Source organism: Cryptotermes secundus, unplaced genomic scaffold (assembly GCF_002891405.2).
Source record: "Cryptotermes secundus unplaced genomic scaffold, Csec_1.0 scaffold941, whole genome shotgun sequence".
Taxonomy (NCBI): Eukaryota; Metazoa; Arthropoda; class Insecta; order Blattodea; family Kalotermitidae; genus Cryptotermes; species Cryptotermes secundus.
This window is the reverse complement of record NW_019739977.1, coordinates 138944-162897: the sequence shown is the minus strand read 5'-3', so window position 1 is coordinate 162897 and position 23954 is coordinate 138944.

Here is a 23954-nt window from a genome sequence, read left to right as displayed (position 1 = left end):
ACAGAGATTTCCGTTCTTGTAACGGAAATTACTACGTGCTTTACGATCGTGAGTTATCAACTGCTGACTATCTTGAAATTCATGCGGGCACCAGAACAGCTTTCAGTGGGCATCCAAATGCTGGTGTGCATGATGTTGGTGATATCTGTCGTATACTTAAAAGGTAAAGTTGTCCCTGTGCTTAATAAATTAAGCATTGCGCCATGAAGACATATCGGGAGTGGAGGTGTACCTCCACAAATCTTGACCTCGGAACTAGGTGGAGGTGAGTAGTCAGCTTCACGCCCCTACTGCTTTACCTCCGGGAAAATCGCTTCCCCGGTACCCATTGGATAGGAGGGTGAGTGGGCCCCAGAGCCGGTCTGGACGTTATGTCCCTGTCGGGATTCGAGTCCTGCCATCTATCCCATAGCCCGTCGCTATACCGACTGAGGTACCTTATACACACGCCTACTGGAATTTAGTTGGAGGACCTGCCGAAAGCTTTGAAAACATTGAATGAGCCAAACATCCTAATTCTGTATGGTTTAGGCTAAATGGACAACGATTACCGAGGCAGCGAAATGCGTGAACTTGAGAGCATGTATTTTTGTAGTTTTTGGCTCTTTCGCAAAGAAACGTTACAAAACTGTGCCTGTTAGCTTCACAGTGTCTGTCTCTCTGTCTGCCTACCCTTCCTTCTGTCCTTCTGTCCATCGGTCTCTCGCTTCTCATGTAACAATCTGAGAACTGCTGAACATATTTTTTATGAAATACGATTTGCTGAAATTTATGTATTTACATTCGGGTTTTAGTTAAAACCGAATAGTTATAACACCCAATTTACATGAAGAACTGTGTGCCCAGACGATGGACAAAAGTAGGAAAAATCCAGTAATGCTGAGTGTTTATACACGATCGTCAGAGCCCTCTAGAATTTACTTATATGCAAGTTTTTCGAGAGTAACTCCCACTTAACTCGAAAATTACTTATCGGAGCGAATTTCTAAGAAACGTAGAGAAAATGTAACACAAATTTTATGCAAAACTCGCTCTTCTCTAAGTCTTGTGGTTTTAAAAATATTCAGAGGTCAGTGAATACGTGTATGTCAGAATTATTACGGTATGCGCACATCTCCTAACTTGTTCAAAAGACAAATGAAAATTTTATCATAAATTGAACTGCATGTTTAAAATTTTGTACGTGTACAGTGAAAGTCAAACTAAGCGAACCCTAAACATGAAAGATGCACAGTACCCACTATGAATGATACCAATATTACAAATAACCCTCTTATTATTCTGTGCATCCATATGAGTTGCCCTTTTCAATTGTGTTTTGCATAGGTAATCATTAGATATATTTTTCCTTGTTCGGGTGATTAAGTTCAAAATAAAACAATTTAGTGTAAAATAGTGTTGCTGCAAAAATTCGGGTTTTAAAATGTTAATTGTGAATGCGCTGTATAATTCAGTATCAAAATAAATACTACGAGGGCTTTCTCCTCGAAGTATGAAGAAGCAGTACCTGCAGCACAGAGACTTCAACAGCAGTGGCTTTGCTGTTCACTTCGTTATGACAAAGATCTCTATTATAATGTACCGGCCTGAGGAACAGTGTAACATAATTTTATCAGAGTAGGTGCCTCGCTTTTGAAATTCTGTGTTCCGCGTGCTGAATGACATCAGTAGTTATGCATTGCTCAGCTGTCTAAGTTTGAGGCTAAACAAACTGCAGGCTGCAACGTGCGTATCTGTGTGCATAAGCACTCACATTGACGCACATATATATACTGTAAAACTTGGTTATAGCAACATCGGTTTCTGCGACACCTTGTCTATTGCGTCAAATATTCAGTGGTACGAACTAATTCCTCATAAAGCAACTGTTTTTATACCTTGGTTAGTACGATATGCACAAATGCATCAACCTCGTATGTAACGTCATTTTCATTCCTGAATTTCTCTGATATGGACATTGAACGTAATTTAGAAAGTGTATATTGGGCAAGTAACAGGAAACAGATGAAGATAACTGATTACTGTACTCGTATCTAGGTACAGTAAGGCACAACAATTGATGTAATCTACTGTAATTTGGTGAGTAGGCCTACCTTTAATATACAGTATTAGTGCGGTGTGTATTGTCAGTGAAAAGCGCTGTAATATGTCTTTGATATTACACATTTGGGCAATTCCACGTTAATGTTACGTTAGTCTGTACTTAACTACGTATTTCACTAAAAAATGCAACATTTTAACTCGGTTTTTGGTAGATTTTTACGTGACTAACATAAGGCTACTGTGGAAGTGCCCATTTCGGTTACAACGACATTCGTTTATAACGACACTATTTTAGGTCCCTTTGATGACGTTATAACCAAGTTCTACTATATATATATACTGACTAGGAATATATGGTATTTCGTTCTTTGTAAATGACAGCAGATAATTAAATTAACACTCTGGTGTTATGGAACCCAAAGTTCATCATCAGCCGATCCTCCTTCCCTCAACACCTACCCAGTTCAATTTAGTTATAAACATAATTATAGATACATTACGCTAGTTCGGATCGGCTTCGATGGTTCGGATCACTCCTATTGCCACCCCGTGCTGGTGTTCGTGTCCCGGTAGAGTCAAGAATTTTCTCTTCCTCACGTCGTCCAGCTCGGCTCTGGGCTCCACCCAACATCCTGTCCAATGGGTACCGGGCACTCTTTCCACCGAGAGTAAAGCGGCCGGAGCGTGAAGCTGATCACTCATCTCTCCAACTAGTGCCGAGGTCAAGAAAGTGTGGTTCTATACACTCACTCCCTCATACGCCTTCATGATGTACTTAATTAGATAAGCACAGGGACAACTTTACCTTATCAGAGAGGCACTCAACTGGCATTTTTTTTTCCGTGTGAACGTAATCAGTAACCATTGAAGCCGCCACAGCACCTCACATCAGACCGCTACCCACTTCTTCCAAATTCCTTAAAATTTACTCACTAGTTGTAAACTTACCATGCAGCGCTATACGTTCTTCAGTTCCTGACAGCTTCGTTAAAATAAATCGTAAATAAAATGAAACAGCTTCTAAACTTTAAATTTGTATTTATTAGCAGTAATTCGTTGAGGCACTATGCTACAATCCGGAATGTCGCGGGTTCGATTCTCGATGAGGTCATCAGATTTTTCAATTGACCTAATCCTTTCAGCCGCACTATGGCCCTGGGGTCGGCTCAGCCTCTAACAGATGAGTACCAGGAATCTTCATGGGGGGGGGCGGTGCGTAAGGCTGACAGCCTCGCCGCCATCTGTGAGCCGATTGTCTAGAGAAAATGTGGGAGCCTCGATGTTTCATAATCCTATGGGCCTCCACGGCCCCTAGGGAGAGCATTACCTTTTTCTTTTTTACCTTTACCTAACATCATGCTATTTCATCATCGTCACTTCAAGCTTTGTATCAATATGTGCTTCAGTTCACTCGAGTAAATCTCTTTTACTAATAATTGGCATGACGTATAATTGGGAAAACAAAAAAGATCATACCGTTACTAAAGGAATGTAGGTTGTCATTCGAAACAAGTACATCTACAGTGGACTAACACACTGCAAGCTAGCATTTTCAATTGAATTTAAATTGAATATGAACATATGCATACACGCACTTCATACGTTGCTTCGGTGCATTGGTTGCTTAATGGTGAGTGATCGGGAATATAAAAGTAAAGTGAAGTTGTCCCCGTATTTACTTAAGCAGCACGCCATGAAGACTTACAGGACAGAAGACGTACTGCTCTTACGTGTTCTTATTCCCGGCAGTTGATGGAGGTGAGTGGTTAGCTCTACGCCCCGACCGCTGTACCCTCGTGAAAAGAGCCCCCAGTGCCTATTGGACAGGAGGCCGGGTGGTCCCAGAACAGATCTGAATGCCGTGGAAGAAAGAAATAAGGAATTTTGGGACATGTATTTCCTCCCATGTGCCGGTCTCGGTAGCCGAACGGTCTAAGGCATGTACTGTCTTCGCTCGCTTGGAAACCGAGATCATGTGTTCGACTCCCACTCAGGGCATGGATGTTTAGTTTCTGTGTGTGCGTTTTTCTGTGTTTGTGTACAGGTAGAGGCCTTCCGACCAGCTGATCACCCGCCCAAGGAGTCCTACCGAATGTGTAAGATCTAGAAAAACCGAAGTGAACGGAGAAGTTCATGGAGGTACGCCTAGGCCCACTGGGGCTGTAGTGCCAAGGAAAAAAAAATCCTCCCCTGTATTTCGTTACTCCCCCCCTCTGCCCCAGGTATTTAGCAGCAAGTATGATTTAGGGAGCAATATTGCTCTGAAGAAAGCAGTCTTCTGGGATTTGGCACCGTGTATATGTGGTGTTAACCACCCTTCTCACGGTCTTGTCGCTTGCAAATTTCTTATACTTTTTCTTCTACCCTGAAGATGGAGGCGATACGTTCCTCCGAAACGTCGGTTAACACCACATATACACGGTGCCAAATCCCAGAAAACTGCTTTCTTCATAGTCACCGCCGTGAAAGCCTCAAATCTTACAATATTGCTCTGCTTGGACATTCATAAAGGTGGGGTGGGTTGGGGTGGGGGTGCTCTCTTGAAGCAGAAAGAAGCGCTGGGTACAACTGAATTGTTGACAAAACTGCCAAGAAATAGCAGGATTCGTTTTTACCTGAATTTTTTTTATTATTTCAGATCAAAATAATCGGAGTAATTATTTCCTGGATTATTAACGACGCTTTTTCGATTGCAGAGGCCAAACCTTGTTCCGAAAGTAACGTTTTACGTAGCCATGGTGTTTTAATAGGGAAGATTTAAAATATCGACTGTTCTTAGTCTGTTCCTTGTCCTCTCCCTGTGTCGCATTTCTCGTGACAGAAATGACCACTAAAACAGGCACTAAAACCATCACTTGATGACAGCTTCTAAAAGATCTGTATTTTATATTTTATAGTAAAATTTTTCGAGAAAATCGGAAGGTTCACTTTTGGCCCTATGTAAAATGAAATTAAATTATCCCTTCATCGTTTTGTGTAAACCATAAGTACTAAATTTAATCGAAATCCGTTTAACAGTTTGAGAGATAATGCAGATGGGTGGACAGACGCGGCTTCTGCAATTATTTTATTTGCTTTTCGGAACAAAACCTTCTAAATGACAGAGCGTGGCGTTGATACAGATACTCGTACAGTGCTTTAATAACAGTTGTATATTTGACATGTAGAATTTGTGTGAAATACTGCTAGCTGACATACACTGGCTTGCACAGACTACGTGATTTGTGCACCCGATATGTTGTAGAATTGCAAGCAGTTTTCTCTTGCACATTATGTATTAGTGTGGCAGACTTCAGTAAGCGCTTTATCATTTCCTGACTTCTGTTCAGTTATAGCTGCTCGCTTGCCTGCAAGAAGCAGTCCTTGCCCTACTTGCTAGAAGAGACACATTACTAACTGTAAGCACACATTTGTTTGTATCAGTGCCTTTCAGTCTTCGCTCATAGCGGCTCACTAATACAGATCCTCTTTTTCGTATCTCAACTACACACTAAATCATCAGCCAGGCCGCGCCATAGCTCAAGCGGTTAGTCGCTGGCTTCCCACCGCGGCGGCCCGGGTTCGATCCCGGGTCTGGTCAAGTGGGATTTGTGGTGGACAAAGTGGCGCTGGGGCAGGTTTTCTCCGAGTACTTCGGTTTCCCCTGCCGATCTTCATTCCACCAATTGCTCCACAATCACCCTCACCTATCATCTGGGGCTGGTACAGTAGGCCAGAAGTGGCCGCAGTACAAGGGACTTAGTCCCACCCCACTAGCAATAAAAAAATCATGAGTTTTACAAAATTGTTGTGTATCCTTCCTTATACTATATGAGACTCAGGTCTCCGACATGGTCCGTACTGATTGTAGAGTCTTCTGAATATAGCACAATATCAACATGATATTGCGACATGCAGACCAATTGCTAGGCAACGACTGAGTAAACATATTCCCTCTGCAACGAATACGCAGACAACAAACGGATAACTTTTGATGCTGTGCGACGGCGCTGTGAATTCAACAATGGAACCAGTGTCGCAAGAGGTGTTTTCTGTGTGATTTCCACATATCCATTGCTGGGCAACGGATGTGTGTTCTGTACTGTGGTCCGATCCGAGACTATGAGAAAAGGCCAACAGTAGTTGTCAGTCCAGTCCAGTCCAGTCCAGTTGTAGTTCGGTTCAATTCAATTGTCCGTTGAAAGTCAGCATGTTAAGAGAAGGCTTAGCATGAGACTGTTATAAATCCGTTGCCAGGATACGACTAGTGAAAACTGAGAAGACTCAGCGTGCCCTAGTGATTTGTGAAGTGGGTAGATTAGCGATAGCGCTATAATTGATTTGATTAAGAGAGATTGTAAAATAAGGTGTTAATAAATATAATCATCCAATCCAAACCCCGTTAATATTAGTCACGGAGCCATAAACACGTGACAGTATGTATATAGACATATATTACTGACGTTTCGGAGGAAAATTCTGGCTCCGTATTCTGGGTCAAAGTGAAATTATTGTGTGTCTCGTGGAATTTCGGACGACTCCCGACTGACGCTACCTTCTTATCGAGCGAATCTCCCCTTATATGCCTTTCTCCATGTCAAAGTGCGTCCTTCGTCACCACGGCATTACGCGTTCCCAGGTTACGGGTGAAGGAAAGGACCTCCAGATATGGAGGATGGCTGCAAATATATTAAATAAGCAGTCGCTGACAGCCGACAAGAGGTGGCCTTCCAGCTTCGAAGTTTGGCGTGGGGGCTAACAACTCGCGTAAAAGTAATTTTGTTACGAAATGTTACGAAAGGCTTCGGACTTGGACGGATTATTTGGATAAACGACCTAAGCTGGATTGATTTGGCTCAGGATAGGGACCAATGGAAGCTCTTGTGAGCACGGTAATAAACCTTCGGATTCCATAAAATGTTTGGAAGTTCTTGAGTAGCTGAGCGACTGGCGGCTTCTCAAAACGGGCTCAGCTCCATGGAGTTAGTTACCCTCACTTCTATACTAAGTACCTCTTTCACAGACACTGTCAAGATCGCTCTCACAGACTCCGTACACTATACGTCTTGAGAAGCTGTTAGTCTATCGGCCTCTCTGTATTTGGCGAAGGGCACAAATTGTGAAGCTCCTCATTATAACGTTCCCGGACACAGATTACAGGCTAATCCGTAAGAGCCATATACTAAAATCCATAATTAGGAGAGCTGATTTACAGGATTAAATCCTGACCCCTCATTCCTCTAATTTGGTGTGACAGTCAAAGTTGTGATGTGATTTCCTGTGATCGAACTCGCTTGTACGAACTCCCATGAAGCATCCAGTCTGGTCTATCGGCCTCCACGATGTTACTGCTGTGTGGCACGTACTCCCGTGAAGCATCCAGTCTGGTCTACCGGCCTCCACGATGTTACTGCTGTGTGGCACGTACTCCCGTGAAGCATCCAGTCTGGTCTATCGGTCCCACGATGTTACTGCTGTGTGGCACGTACTCCCGTGAAGCATCCAGCCTGGTCTGTCGGTCCCCACGATGTTACTACTGTGTTTTCCCGGCAATATCTCATCATAAGACACGGCTGTCTTCTCATTCATTGAGATCAAATTAACTTAATGGGGCAGGGCGATTGAAGGGCAGACAGCGTCCTCTTGCCCATTACAGTGGAAAGCCTTTGAAGTCGGACAGAAGCTGGCTTTGGTTCCAAGAAGCAAAGCTACGCTCAAAGCCTACTCAAGCGTAACAATAATAGTTTTATCTATAAACATGATAGGCGTGATCTGTAAAGTGAGATGATCGGCTTGCTTCTAAACTGCGGTTCATACTGTTACAGGAAGATTTTAACAAACTCTCCTTCATTCACCCCCTGTATTAGCCATCCTCGGGAATTTGCTGAAGCATTTAAACATGTACATAAATGCAGCATTATGTTAACAGGCGTTAAAACATAAGTATTGAAGTGTGGTTATGTCTCCATTTCGCCGTGCCATAGCTGAGGCGGTTAGTCGCCGGCTTCCACCCCGGTGACCCGGTCTGGGCCCAAGTCAGGTCCTGTGGGATTTGTGGTGGACAAAGTGGCACTGGGGCACGTTTTATCCGAGTACTTCGGTTTTCCCTGCCAATTCTCATTCCACCGACTGCTCCACATTCATCATCATCATCATCCGGAGCGGGTACAGTAGGTCAATTAGTGGCCGACGTACCAAGCGGACTCAGCCTCACCCCACCCCAAGATATTAATAAAAAGAACTATGTCTCCTTTTAAGAATTTTTCTTTCGTCTGGGGAACTGCATAATTTCAACTGTTAATCGAATGAAATCATGTTCAGGAAGCAGCAAACCGTGTGCCTAGATTGCTTATACTGAAGTCCGCAAGTTTCATCGTTATGCAGATGTAAAACACGCAGCTAATGGGCTTCGAGAATGAGGATTAAGCCTTCTGTACATAAGGAGGCACAAATTAACTAATTTAACACAACGCCATGAAGGCATGTGGGGGAATTGATGTATAGATCCATATTTGCTTGACCTCAGCACTAGTTAGAGGTGAGTGGTCAGCTTCACGCCCTGGCCGCTTTACCCTCGGGAAAGAGCTACTGGTACCCATTGGACAGGATGCTGGGTGGGCCCCAGATCCGGTGTGGAAGACGTGGAGAAAAGAAAATTCTTCACCCTACTGCGACTCGAACTCTAGCCCCTCTGTCGTCCAGCCCATAGCCAGTCGCTATACCGATTACGGTATCCTGGCTCCATATAGAATATGGAATTAAATAAATTCTTCACAGGACTCAAATAAAATGCTAGTAGAGTATATCTTTTGGACCATATACATACAACAGGAAAGTAGGCTTAAATGAATTTTGCTTGGAATTTCTTGTTTCTGTATTGTCACAAGTCATTCTGTGTGCTATCTCAGACCATGCACACCAAATAAACTGCAAAATTTAGTGCGTACGGAGTCACACATCCCTAAATTTAAAAAATAAAATTGAACCGTAGCCGTGAACTGGCAGTACAGGAAGTGTTTAGATCGCCATGGGAAAATCAGAACACGTGTATGCGGAAGTCACAAAGCCCGATAACTGACGTGTCATTCGAGCTGAATAGCCATGAGCTTTCTCAACGGTACGTACCTTCCAGTTATAATTGGTAATTTTGCCTCCGAAGAGACCTGTGTAACACCCTCGCCCCAGCCTTCTTTTTAGGGACAGGAAGAATTATACTTAGTTTAGCTGTGTTATATTCCTCGAAACATGCATGCTCACTGCGTGTTGGATCATCACCCTTCGTGCCCCTCTTTTCCGAAGCCGTTGATACGCTACAGCCTGAGTTTCCTCGCACTAAACATTTATTGATTTTCCTCGTTCAGTGATTAAAAAAGTGGCCATTTGATCATACGAATCCTCCCCTTACTTACTTACTTACTTACTTACTTACTTACTTACTTACTTACTTACTTACTTACTCATGGAGCTGAGCCCTTCTGGAGGAGCCGTCAATTCTGCAGCTACTCAAGAATTTCCCAGCATTTTATGGAATCCGGAGGTTCATTACCGTGTTCACAAGAGCCCTCCACTGGTCCCTATCCTGAGCCAGGTCTATCCAATCCATATAATCCCATCCTATCTCTCTAAGATCCATTTTAATATTGTCCACCCACCTACGCCTTGGTCTTCCCTGTGGTCTCTTTCCTTCTGGCTTTCCCACCAATATCCTATACGCATTCCTCGTCTCCCCCATTCGTGCTACATGACCTGCCCACCTCATCCTCCTTGACTTGATCAATCTAATTATACTTGGAGAAGAGTACAAGTTATGAAGCTCCTCATTATGCAGTTTTCTCCAACTTCCTGTGACTTCATCTCTCTTTGGTCCAAATATTCTCCTCAACACCCTGTTCTCAAACACCCTCAGTCTATGTTCCTCCCTTAATGTCAGAGACCAAGTTTCACACCCATACAGAACCACAGGCAAATAAGAATCCTCCCCTTCACATTTTAATCTCATTCTCATGTGCTGCTTTTGCTTTCTACCGCTTCTCTTACTGCTTTCATAACTTATCACAAAAGTACCTAACAGACATTTTTTCCTCAGTGGCTCTTCAGCCTATTCAGGGCCCAGGCCTCTCATTCAGTTCCATAATCCTTTTTCACAGACGGTAGGACTCCTTGGACGAGTCATCAGCTCGTCGCAAGGCAGCTACCTAAACACAGGGCAACACAAACACAGAAAAACGCATACACACACCAAACATCCATGCCCTAAGTGGGATTCGAACCCACGATCCCAGCGTTCGAGCAAGCGAAGACAGTTCATGCCTTAGACCTCGCCTAATATAATTTTGAAAACCTTTTTATCATTGGAACCGAGTTACATTTCTAGTGTACAGTGTACATCTAGTGAAATGACTCAGTTTTGTTGCTCTTCTTGAACGTCATGAGTTGGGCCCTCGTGCCCGAACTGTCAGCGTTAAGATCATCAATTGAGATCAGTTTCGTTGTTTCCAAAATAGTCCGAATTAGAATAAAGGAAGACCCTTCTAACGTAATGGGTCATTTTGCATCCAGCCCGGCAGTAGTCCAGCCCACACCCTTCTCCCCCCCCCCGTCTATTAACACTACCATAGTAAAAAGTATTGTCTTCAGAGAGGTCAGAAGTCCCATCTCATTTGCACGAGTACAATGAAGTTGTGTATTCTCTCACGGGTCAAGTTCCCTGTAGCTTAAACCGAAGAGTATGATATTATTATTTTCTACAATTATTTGGTAAGTTACCGCCTCTATGATCTAGTGATTAGAGTTCCTGGCTACAGATCCAGAGGTACCGGGTTCGATTTCCGGCTCTACCAGATTTTCTGAGAAATAGTGGGTCTGGAACGGGTTTCATTCAGCTTCGTGAGGATAATTGAGGAGCTAAAACCGAGATTAACGACCTTGTGGATCCGTTGCGCTGACCACGTGACATCCTCTATCCGCAAAAGATGGCACTAACTTCGCCGACAAGTGGCGGTCACTCGGTCGGTATAGTTCGGTTGCGGACTTCAGGCCACGGATTTTTTTAGGCAAGTCAATACCTGTACTAGACCCAGAAATCTTACATTTGCCCTCCCTTGGCCTTTCTGTATTTAGGCTATGCGCTTTGAAGGTTTATGCTAACGTAAAATCACCGCCTTCACCAATTCTGCCATTTCCAGTACTCTGTTTTAGTGTACCGTAGACTGGACAAATGTTTCGAAGTGCAGTAGTACGTTAGAACAGATCAGAATTGCTTCTTGTCTCGAATTTATGCTATTCATTTCATAATCATCTTCATTCTAATCATACAAAATTCGATGGTATAATCCGAGTAACAGGGACAGTGTGACTGTCTAATCGACGAATTGCTCTTTATTACTTTAATGCAGAGGAGCCATAACGACTGGCTACGGGCTGGACGACCGAGAGGTCGAGTCCGAGTTCCGGCAGGGTCAAGAATTTTCTCTTGTCCATGTAGTCCAGAATCTAACCTCGGGATTAAAGCGACCTGGACGTGAAGCTGACCAGTCACCTCCAACTAGTACCGAGGTCAAGAAAATATGGATCTATACATCCATTCCCCCATACGCCTTAATGACATAGTGCTTAATTAGTTAAACACAGGGACAATTTTACTTTCCTTCAGGATTTAATTATTAAAATTGAACTTACAAATACTTCAGTATAAATACAAACGAAAAGAAATCGGCCATAAGAAATTCTTCCTTGATATATTAATTGGAAAGCTGAGTGTGTCCTCCTAAAGTTCTGTTATCAAACCTTATCTTTAAGTTTTCAGTGTACCAAAGTGAATGTCCCGTTAGTTTAGTAACCACTGTAACGAAATGCTGCCTACCGGTCATATTTCTCTATTTCTGTTTTTTAATTATTGAAACCGACAGTTGAATTTGAATTGCTTACGGCATAGGTTGCTGTTTTCCAATAACTTAATTTATTGTCTTAGATTACATATCGCATGGCAGCAAGTGACGTCTGGAATAACAATTTATTCCTGCCGAAATACTATCCTCTCATAAACCAGTTCTGTATGTCAGGATCTTTAACAGCTAGTAACTGCGCAATCCTGTATTACTGTCGCTGCTAGTATCATTCGTATTAATATGAGAAAGTTTTGTTCAAGTATGGCAGCTGTTGAGCTGTATATAGGCGCATTTTCTTGCGACAGCAGAGCTCGTTGCAAATACTGTCACGTGTGTTTCTAGATTCCGTTTCACAATTCTCCTGGATGTGATGGCAGATGCCTGCTGAATGTTTCAGCAATTAGTGGCTACGGGATAAATGAAGCCCTGAAAGTTAAATACAAAACTATGGAAACACGTTCCTTGTTTAATGTTCCACCAACAAGTTAACCGGATTCATATCACAGATCAGTTCAAAGTTTCTAGGAATTTAGGTACTCGCAGCTCTGGTAAGGATGTGCTCTGTCTTCCGTGCAGGCCTTTGAAAGTCAGTTGATGTTTCGAAGGAACATGTCACCTATATCTTCAGGGTTAAAGAGGAGCGAGTCAATGAAGATATCAGCATGAGAGAAGCGGCAAGCAGAGAACACGTTTGTTTTAATTTTGTTGCAGCTTGATGAAGAGAGAAAATTGAAATAAATATTTCAGGCACCTAGCCAGTAAGTAGTAAAGATGAAAGCTTATCGACGACTTCCAACCGTGACGGCCCGTGTTCAACCCCAGGTCAATTCATGTGGGATTTGTGGTGGAAAAACTCCAGTTGGTTCTTCGTATATAGTCTCGGCACGAATCGCATAGAAAACGCCGCGTCCAACAATTCGTCTGTTGTTGTGTGGTTATTCGTTGCCGTGGGAAAGTGTTTATCGTGCCATTGCCTAGTAGTTGATGTCTTTTCTGGGTCGGTTATTCCGTCTTTCGTCCGTCGTGTCACAGTATTTTTCAGCCAATTTGTTACTCACGCATAATGAAGCGGCGCAGACAGATGTAGTCGAGAGATGTCAGGAAACATTTAACATTTGCTTAAGTTCAAGTTCCTGTTAACATTTGGTAGGTGGGTAGGTAGGTGAGTGGGTAGGTAGGTAGGTATGTAGGAATCGGAAAACAGATCATTTACATTTCATATTCTAAATGATTGAGGTCTATGTCTTCTCTAAATTGTGTCACTACCTTTGTAGCACCTTGTGTTTAAGTCTAGTTACTACACACAGTTCATCTCCCTGCCGGATACAGTAATTATCTATTGTTTCTGGATGAGTGTCTGATCCTTCCCCCCCCCCCGGCACTACAGCCCCAGTGGGCCTAGGCCTACCTCCATGAACTTGTCTGATCTTGTTACTGCGTTTTAATTGTATATTGTATTACAGATAACCACAATGTATGTTTTGTCTTCCACAGGTAAGGAACGCACTCCCAGGTTCTCTACCCGGCTGTTAATGCAGAAATGGATCACTCAAAGGCAAGTAACAAGCCTCGAGTCTTTCACATATGCCTTCTTCATTCGTTGGCTGGGAGCTGTCAAGCCGTAATTTGCGTTTGGTTTTGTAATGTTATGATAAGGTGGCATCTGATATGCTTAAAAGTATTTTGTATAACACTATTCTAATTTGTTATCTGTGGCCTTGTGGATTAGCGATCGAACCTGTGCCTCTCGGACCGCATGTGACCCGTACACTTAGGTACCCTCTGCAAGCCGCCGTGGTTGTTAATGTCCATTTGTTGCTTTCATATACGTAATAGAGTTGTCACGAATTTTAAGTGTTAAATCCCCGTGTGAAGGCGGGTTACAATACCTCCACCTTAGCCCTGTGAGTCATAAGAGGCGACGAAAAGGGAACCCGGTGCCAGGGGGACATAAACACAGGCACCCGGTCCTCCAGGTCGGGAGTTGGATGCAAGGCTGACGACCTTGGTCTGTAAAAGTTATTGTTACGAAATCCTAAGAAGTGAAAACCGGACGCAATATGGCAGACCCATCTAAGTAATGCTATGGCTCAGAAAGGGCTGTTTTGCCGATGCTGATAGTGACCACAATGTAATGTTAATATATATACTTAGACAGTACAGTTGCTAATAATAGTTAGCTTCACATCTTAATTTGTAAGATATTTCAGAATTTCGAAAGATCACCGCCCCTTTGAAATCTCGAACCGGAACAAAGATATTTTTCTGTTGCAAGCCAAAGTTGTCGTTCAGCTGTTGCGCCTGGCCCAGTCCGTTTACGATTGCCTACCAAAAATTTTTCATAACTCCATTCCTTGTGTTGTTTCTTCTGTTGTTTTTTACACTGCTATACAATGGGAAGTCGGTATAGCGACGGGCTAAAGGCTGGACGGGCCGGGTTCAATTTCCGGCAGGGTAAGATTTTTCTCTTCTCTACAGTGTCTAGACCGGCTCTTGGGTCGTCCCAGCCTCCTATACAATGGGAACCGGCGGCTCTTTCCCCGGGGCTAAGGCGGCCGGGGCGTGAATCTGACTGCTCCTCTCCATGTAGTGCCAAGGTCAAGGACGGTGGAACTACACCTCCACTCCCCGTACGTCTTCATGGCATAGTGCTTAACTAAGCACAGGGACAACTTTACCTCTACTACTATGTAATGAAGTTCCATGTTTTACCAGTGTTGAAATATACTGGCGTCGTATTGCCCTTTTCATGGGTATTACTTGTGACAGATGTCTGAATATTTTGCGCATGTCTTGAAGCATCGAAATTCCGCAGCTTCCAAAATTAATTAATTGGATAGCAGGATAACTGACGAATGGTAAAGGGCTTGGAAGGAAACGGCCGTTGTCTAATTGAGGTACTATATGGGTGTTTATCGGGAGGGACTGTTAAAAACCAGGTGAAACCTCAGAATGGACAGCCGGTGTCTCGGACGAAATTCCAGCCTTGCGACTGTCGAATGCAAGTCTTGAGCCTTACAAGCCCACCCTGCTGGGTGAGTTATTATGCACCGCTTGCACTGCTTCACATCCTTGCTTATCATTATGAGCTAGTGATTTATTGTTTGTGAGCTTCGCCTTTACGCAAGTCAATATTGTGCTTTTTGCTTTTAACACCCCTACGTTTGAACAAGTTACCTAAAGCATAAAAATCTAACAAGTTAGTTCGCTCGTTAAAGAAACGTAGGCCTAATTAAATATATAAATCGTCTAGAATCAAAATGATGAAATGTTTTACTTCTTAACATCTTGCTAGAAATTGCCATTATACGGCATGCGGGAATTTGTAAGTAGTACAATTGGCCCTACTCCATTACCTACACGTAAGTGGCGGCACGCCGGTCACAGTGGCCGCGCGGTTCAAGTCGTGAACAGTCTTCGCCCCCTCGAACACGGGGATCATGGGTTCGAATCCCACTCAAGGCATGGATGTCTACATGTGCGTTTATTCTGTGTTGTCCTGTTTGTATGTAGCGGCCTTGCGATAGGCTGAAACCCCTGTTTCAATATAATGTACACAACACTGTCGTCTGTACTTTGTCGCAAGGTAATATAAATTGAGATAAAATAATATAATTAATTATTTATATAGAGCCAATAACAGTGGCTGTGCGGTCTAAAGCACGAAATGTCTTCGTCCTCTCAATGATATCGTGGGTTCAGATACCATTCGAGGCATGGATGTCTGCATTGATTCTGTGCTTGTGTTGTCCTGTGTAGGTAGCGGCCTTGCGACTGGCTGATCCCCCGTCTAAGGAGTCCTACCGACTGTCTGTAAGAGCCATAATTTCATAATTAATTCTGAAAGGGAATCGGCCAAGTCAAGGCAGAAGAATAAGATGATTTATATAGACTTTTATTGTAACGGTTATTTAATGAGTAATGAACTAATTCTGGGTGTACAACATTACAAATGCTGTAAGTTTGCTTCTTTCCGGACTTGATAATTCTGCGATAAACTAATACGAACCCTTTGTTCTTATTTATATATATTTGCGTATTTGCTGTAATTTAAATAAGTTATTCTTGTATAAATTCCTGTTAAGTACATTGCGTGAGAAAGTGTTTCAAAATAAGTAGCACCTATATAATTACTGGATTGCATCTAATGTGTTCCACGAAATTCACAAGGTCTTTAACAAAAAGACATGCTGGGGAGAGGTCGTGATGTGCCTTGTTTTTGTTTTGAGGGAGCGTTGAGGTGTTCCCTTTACGTAAGGAAAAGAGAGGCTTTGCGGAGGCAGTGGTTTAACTCTTAGAGAGACTTGCTACTCTTTGTTCTCTCTACACATGTGTTCTCCTTTAATAGGTTTGAAGGAATTTCAAAAGAATTCGTCGAATTATGTCCGTAGAGAAGAAATTTCAATCTAGCCTTCTCTTAGAGTGAGGGCACACCAAGAAACTGGCAACCGCAATGCAACCGCAATTTCCGAGAATTGCTATCAGTCCGAGTTGAACAGATGTTACTGAATGGAGCAGCGCAGATTGAGGAAACGGCAATGTAGTTTCCTCAATTTTGCACTGCTCTGTTCAGAAACATGTGTTCAACTCGAACTGATAGCAGTTCTCGGAAATTGCGGTTGCGTTGCGGTTGCCAGTTTCCTTCTTGCGCCCTCACCCTTACCCGTTGTTCGGATTCTAACGACCTGATTTGTGTTGGTAACATTACTAATCGGGAAAGAATCGATTTTCTCATACAGAGTTAGTATGTTCATAAAGGTAAATATTGTTATGGCTCTACAGCCCTTTGTTTGACCTTGGCCGCTTTTTTTTCGGTTTCTTGATCCTATACACAGTTCATAAGATTCCTTGGACGGGGGATCAGCCCTTCGCAAGGCCTGTACCTACACATAGAACAATACAAACACAGAATAAACGCACACAGACACCCATACCTTGAGTGGGATTCGAACCCACGATCCCAGCTTTCGAACGAGCGAAAACAATTCATGCCTTAGACCGCGCGGCCACTGTGATCGGCTGTTGAGGTAAATATAGCATTAGTATGTTTCTTATACTTGGCAACATCGGTTCATGATTATCCGTTTGTGATTAATTATCGTTGTTTGTCTAGACTGTCATATTGTTGTATGTATGCAGACCTGTACAGTGTTTCATAGGCTTATGTTTAGTTGTGTTTCTTCTTTCTCAAGCTCATGTATTTGGGTTATCAGCATGTGTTTTCTTCCGATGCACAGAAAGGCCGTGTGCTTGCTAATTTGTCATTTAGGTTATTATGTCGTAATATTTGTCATATTCCCCGTTGCGACGCGTCATATGTTCTCAGGATCGCTCTCGCGTCCTCTTACACTGTGCTAAATTGTTCCTTGCTTGTGTCTGGCGTGTTTATTTTCTGTAATAATTCTAATATGTTTGTTAACATCCAAGAGATGCATAATATACTGTCGAGAAACAAATCTGTACTTGATGAGACGAACTAAAATAACCATAATCGCAAAACCACTATTCGGCGCGTTCTTCATACAGATTTTTATTAACGTCAACCTCTGGCCTTGCACGGAATTACACGTGGCTAAAGAGAGACTGTTAGCTAAGCAACTGCGTGGCAACACGCCTCTACAACAATAGAAGGGCTGTGTTTTCTGGGCTTGATGGTTCGTGCCGCGACTTTATAAGGGAGACAGTTTGTAGGAAGAGTGAGTTACCGGTAGGAGATAGCCACAGGAAGTTAGTAGCTGAAGAGGCCGCGCCATAGCTCAAGCGGTTAGTCGCTGGCTGGCTTCCCACCGCGGCGGCCCGGGTTCGATCCCGGGTCTGGTCAAGTGGGATTTGTGGTGGACAAAGTGGCGCTGGGGCGGGTTTTCTCCGAGTACTTCGTTTTCTCCTGCCAGTCTTCATTCCACTAAATTCTCCATCATCATAATCACCCGGAGCAGGGTACAGTAGGCCAGTCAGTGGCCGCCATGCCGAGTGGACCCATTTGGACTCTACCCCCCACTAAGCGAATTAGTAGCTGAAGAAGAATTAGAAGTAAGTCTGTGAAAACGTAGTGTGTGTTTATAAGATTTAGTCACAGTGAGACTGGTTTAATTCCGTTACCAGCTTACGACTAGTGAAGACTGCGAATCCTAGTGCGTGTATAACGGTGAAATGTAAATTGTGTAAATCAGCTATTGCTTGTAAGTACGACTTGTGTGAATAAGGTGCCAGTAAATCCAATCATCTAATCCAGAACCCGTTATTATTAGTCACGGAATCCCGGACATGTGACAGTATGCACCAGCGTGAGAATCTCAACTATTACCAGTGGTACAGCATTAACCTCATCAGTGCGCCCTCCGCTTGTCGGCGAAGTTAGTGCCACCTTTAGCGTATAGAGGATGTCGCGTGGTCAGCGCAACGAATCCCAACAGCCGTTAATCTCGGTTTTCTAGACCGGAGCCTCAATTTCCTTGAAATAGCTCCTCAGTTATCCTCACGAGGTTGAGTGGCCTCCGTTCCAGACTCATTCTCAGAAAATCTGGATCTGTAGCCAGGCCCTCTGACCACTAGACCACAGAGGCGGTCCATCTTACATGGAAGTGCATCATTATTGTTGCATTTAAAGTTTTATTAGTGTTGTGTAGTAACTGCAAGTTCGCAAAACCGTCTGTTGCAAATGTCAGGCTTTTATGGGCTCTGCAAATGACTCATGTCCATAGGGCTGAGTTATTAATAAGAAGCGTCAGACCTGGACGGATTCCTTGGATAAACGACCTAACAAGATAGGGGCCAGTGGAGGGCTCTTCTGAACACGGTAATGAACCTTCGGGTTCCCCAAAAAGCTGCGAAGTTCTCTAGTAGCTGCACAGTTGGCGGCTTCTCAAGTAGGACTCAGCTCCATGAGTGAGTAAGAATAGAGATTTATTTTAAAAACTTAAAACTATTACCGTTTCACTCACTCACTGCATTGAGAGAAAATTAGGACTTGCGAAATAAGTACTTCATTAATCCATTCATTATTGGAGGGGGTGGGTTTCCCCATGCACCGCGACCAGTTGTTGATCTATTGTACGTCCCCCTTTGATATTCTACCAGTCGCCATACCCTTCCGGTACTGATGCTCGCTATCAGCCCAGTTCAGGCAGCGAGTTCGGCCCCTCTACTGGCAGTGGTACCTGATACTTTTTACCTAATTTTGCTCAGAGATCTCCTAAAGACATGAGGATCTTTTACATACCGTAAATCTACGACACGGGACCCACGGCTTAAAGTCCCTCCCGGAGGACTTGTTCCCTGAATTTTTCCGCCCTTAAAAATTCCACGACCTCCGCCGGGTTTGAACCCGCATACCTTGAGTCATGAGGTGGGAACGTTACCCCTAGACTACGGAGGCCGCAAATAAGTACCTAGTCTTAACGTTGAATTTCAGATTATGCAACTTAAAGTGGTCACCTTTTAATTACGTTATCATTTATGTGAATTGGTAACCTTAGGCCCACAGAGCAAGCAGACTCACCGCACGATTATACTGCTCTGAACGTACAACACAGAATTACGCTAGCCTTGATAACGGGCTCTGCTTCCTTACGAAACAGCTGATATGCTCGTTATTAATGCTGAGAGACAAGACTGGAAGGGGTGTACAGCACAATGTAGTGCACATATCCCCAGCGGCGTTCTTTGCAGTTTGTTAAGTTTGTTTATAAAATTTGTATGAACGGTTTATGATGCAGACCTTCACGAAAAAAGGAAACCATTTATGGCCCTAGGTAAAATTCACCTGATTATGGGCCATTATGGCAGAAAATTGGTATTCAGACAGCTAAGTACACTCTCCATGCTGATGGTACCCGAAATATTGATACCCTCCTACCAGACTACACGGTGTCATAACACAGAAAGCGACAACATTCATCTTCGCCGTTGTAATAACCCCAGTTCTAGTTTATACGTATGTAACAGCACTGGAGAGTTATGAATTGCATAACGACGTGTACGTAATTTCAAAGGCGTTCTTTGAAATTTGTAAAAATTGTTGCAACCGATTTATGGACGGTATTTCAGCATATCGCAAAACTTTAAATGAATAAAATTCAGAGTTCAACAGCTTACTAACGCACAGCATCGAATATCACAAGAATTTTTACTTAACGGTGTACTCGTATGTCATATTAAACAGTTTATGTATGGGGTTACTTGTTGAAGTTAAACAGGAACCAGCTACGATGGGTGGTAGGACTACTTACAGGACACTGTCACTTTAAAGGACACCTCTTCAAACTGGGACTAAGTGATAGTCGCACTTGTGAGAGGTGTCAAGAAGAAACGAAACAGCCACACATATCCTGTGTGAATGTGAGGCCTTAGCTTATTTAAGATTACGTCACTTGGGTCAGTACTTTATGGAACCAAGTGACTATTTCGACGCCCCCACGTACAAAATCCTGAGCTTCATTCAAAGCACAGGATTGCTGAGGGGATAATCAAAAGGGGAAGCACAATAGACTACTGTATTTTTTATTATTGCTATTGGGGTGGGACTGAGTCCCTTGTACTGCGGCCACTTCTGGCTTATCGTACCAGCCCCAGATGATAGGTGAGGGTGATTGTGGAGCAATTGGTGGAATGAGAATTCGCAGGGGAAACCGAAGTACTCGGAGAAAACCTGCCCGAGCGCCACTTTGTCCACCATAAATCCCACTTGACCAGACCCGGGATCGAACCCGGGCCGCTGCGGTGGGAAGCCAGCGACTAACCGCTTGAGCTATGGCGCGGCCTATAGACCACTGTAGGTCGAGGTGCAAGGGCTGAGAAGGTCCACCCCTTATGCATTCATTCATTCATTCATGTGGTTACATGAACCAGGCATTTTAATTGGCCAGTATAGCTAAAAATCAAAATAACTTAGTAGCGTTATGCAGAAATCTGACATGTCGAATTACGTTAACGATTTGTAATGTAAATGAAATCATTCATTTATAAGCTTAGTAGTCTCTGCTGTGGATCAGCATTAATGCAGATGGGAATTGCCCGGTAGTATTTAATGATATTCTCCGATATCGAATTAAAAAAGAATCTGTACACTGGTTGAGCCCCTGAAACTAGGTCACACATAGACAGACGGACACAAATGAGCTGTACATACGGCTTTTTTTTTTTTGCGTTGCGAACACCTAAAGGGTGGGAGGGTGGGAGGCAGTGTATCACATTCTGTACTTTGGTCTTCTGGATTGTGCCCCCGTGTACTCTAGTGGGGGGGCTACACAGTTCGGTCTCCATCTTCATACTAGCCGATACGTTGGTACCGATCTACCACACCGCACGGTGTCGCAACCGAGAGGACCCAGAGTATGCATCTTCATGGATCTGAAAATCCGGACCCAAGTAAGTTTACAGACAAGATCGGAAAGCCTGTATTACTCATACGTGTATATAGGTCTGTGTGCGACTGTATCGTGATATTCACAAGGAAAGCGACCAATAATGGAGTAGCCTATTTTAGTGTCATGCCTGTACTGGCGTGTCTTGATTTCCCGATTAAGAAACAGATGTGACCTCGTTTTAAAATGCAACGTAGCATTTCTTTCTACAGAAAATTGCACTGTGATAGATCGCCTACAGTTGTGCAAGAAGAAACACGCTCTCTCTCTATTCGCTTACTCCGTTGCTCATATGCATAGGCCCTGTGTAACACGCAGCGATTTACATTTTGTGGTATAAGTGTAATATATGAATTGTTTGTAAATTGTCCCTGTGCTTAACTAATTAAACACTATGCCATGAAGGCGTATGGGGAAATGGATTCATATTTTCTTGACCTCGGCACTGGTTGGAGGTGAGTGGTCAGCTTCACGTCTCGGCTGCTTTACCCCCGGGGAAAGAGCCCCCTTTACCCATTGTACAGGAGGCTGGGTGGACCCCAGAGCCGGTCTGACTATTTGGAGAAGAGAAAATTCTTGACCCTACCGGGACTCGAACTTCGAACCCTCGGTCATCCAGCCCGAAGCCAGTCGCTTTACTGATTACGCTATCCCGGCACCCTGTAACCTCAGTAAAGATCGTAGTTTTGGGGGACCTGGAATCGTTGTAGTAGAGCTAAAATCATGAGAATTCTTTCCACACTCAAATTTAAGTCGTTTAAGAATATTTTGCAGGTCTCCCCAGAGTTGTAGGTCTCTGTATTGAAACACGGATGGTGATGATGATACATTTACGGATTCTTTTAATTTGGTATGTTCGTTCTTTTTTTTTCAGTTTGTATACTTTCCAAAATATTGGAGGGGGAAACAGATGCCTGAGTTGCCTCCACCCCTGCCGAACCCATACCCAGAACATAACGCAACAACAACCCTGCGAAACGTACTGGAATAAAAAAATAACACGGCTCTAGGCTAATCGAAACACGAAATGGAACAAATGACAGTAATTGGAGTCGGCAAATGCCCATCAGGTAAAGATGGGTCACTTCTGTGTACTTAAGAACTTCCTGTCGCTCCCTGGTCCCTGGTCCCCAGTTCAGAGATACCAAAATTTAAAGTTTATTTCGGCATCCGATGGAGGTGAATGGTCAGCTACACTCCCCGGCCGCTCTCCCCCCTGGGAAATTGCCCCCGGTACCCATTGGATAGGCAGCTGGGTGGGCCCCAGAACCTGTCTGGAAGGCTGTAGAGAAAAGAACAATTTTGCCCTGCCGGGAATCAAACTCGGGCCGTCTAACCCATACCCCATCACTATACCGACTGAGCTATCCCGTTTCCGTTTAAAGAAATTTCCAAATCTAAACCAAAAGTGTCCAATGTTCTCAGTCCTGTAGAAGAAAGATTCCTGTTTCCGACAGGGATGGTAGGAGGGAGGGAGGACAAAAGTATTAAAGACGAGCAGCGACACACACACAGGGAGCCGGCACAGAACAATACATGAACGGTGCTGAAAACAAGAAATAGCCGCTGCACCACATGTAGACACAGAGCAGGTATCCCTGTGATTTAAAACTTTAAATTTTAGAAATTTTAAATTTTAAACTGTAATTCTAAAATCAAATTGACGAGCGTGTGTTGGCGAGATTTGAAGCAAAACTGACAGACTGATGTTTTAGATTTTGGACTGGGTGCAGTGTGACAGCTACGTAGTGAAAAATACACCTGATGATGGCCAATTACGGCCGAAACATGTAGTGTAGGGGAAGAAAAGACAAAGAACTACAACCAAATAAATTGTTGCATTCACGACGGCATTTGTATTGTTACATATAGGGATGGAGGGGTTGAAGTCCCTTCTATGAAGCTACCATACGTTTTTGACTTAATGAAGAAGTTTTGAGATTACAGCAAATCTGCGGGTGTACTCTTATATTTCACAATAAAAGGAAGAAGACAGTTCGCTGATATATTTTAAACGTCTCGCAGATGAAATCTGTTTTGATGATAAGTGTCCACAAACCACATTCCACTGAACGGGATCCTTATGTTCCTTTTCTAACATCATAGCTTGCTTTAACAGTTTCGACTATGTTGAAGAAATAACAAACACGTAAACAACTTTCGAGAAAACCTATATAAAAATGGAATTCAAAAAAGAATATCATAAATTAAAGTTAGAATTCCTTTACGTAAACTGGTAATATCTGATGAGGATTGTGTTGAAAGTGCTGAAGAAACGATTTACGTCGGGAATAGAACATCGACTTGCGTTTGTCAACTGTTCGGTGTCTGTAGGACTCAAATGGGAGACGAACATACACAGAATTTATTTTTATCCTCAGAATTTAAAGGCAAGAAACCACTTGAGAGATTTAAGTGTAAGTAGGAGGACAATGTTAAAAATATATCGTAAAGAATTAGGCCGTATATTTCGAGACATAAGGCCTAGCCCTCTTTTGAAATGTTTATCTAGCTAAATGTCAGTTCCCTGAAACAACAAGCTAGTAAATATAGAAATGTGTATGATTTATACCGGTCTATAAAACCGAGGTTAAAGGCCGTGGGGATTCGTTGCGCTGACTACACTACACCCTATATCAGCTAAAAGTTGGCACTAACTTCGCCGACAAGCGGAGGTCGCTCG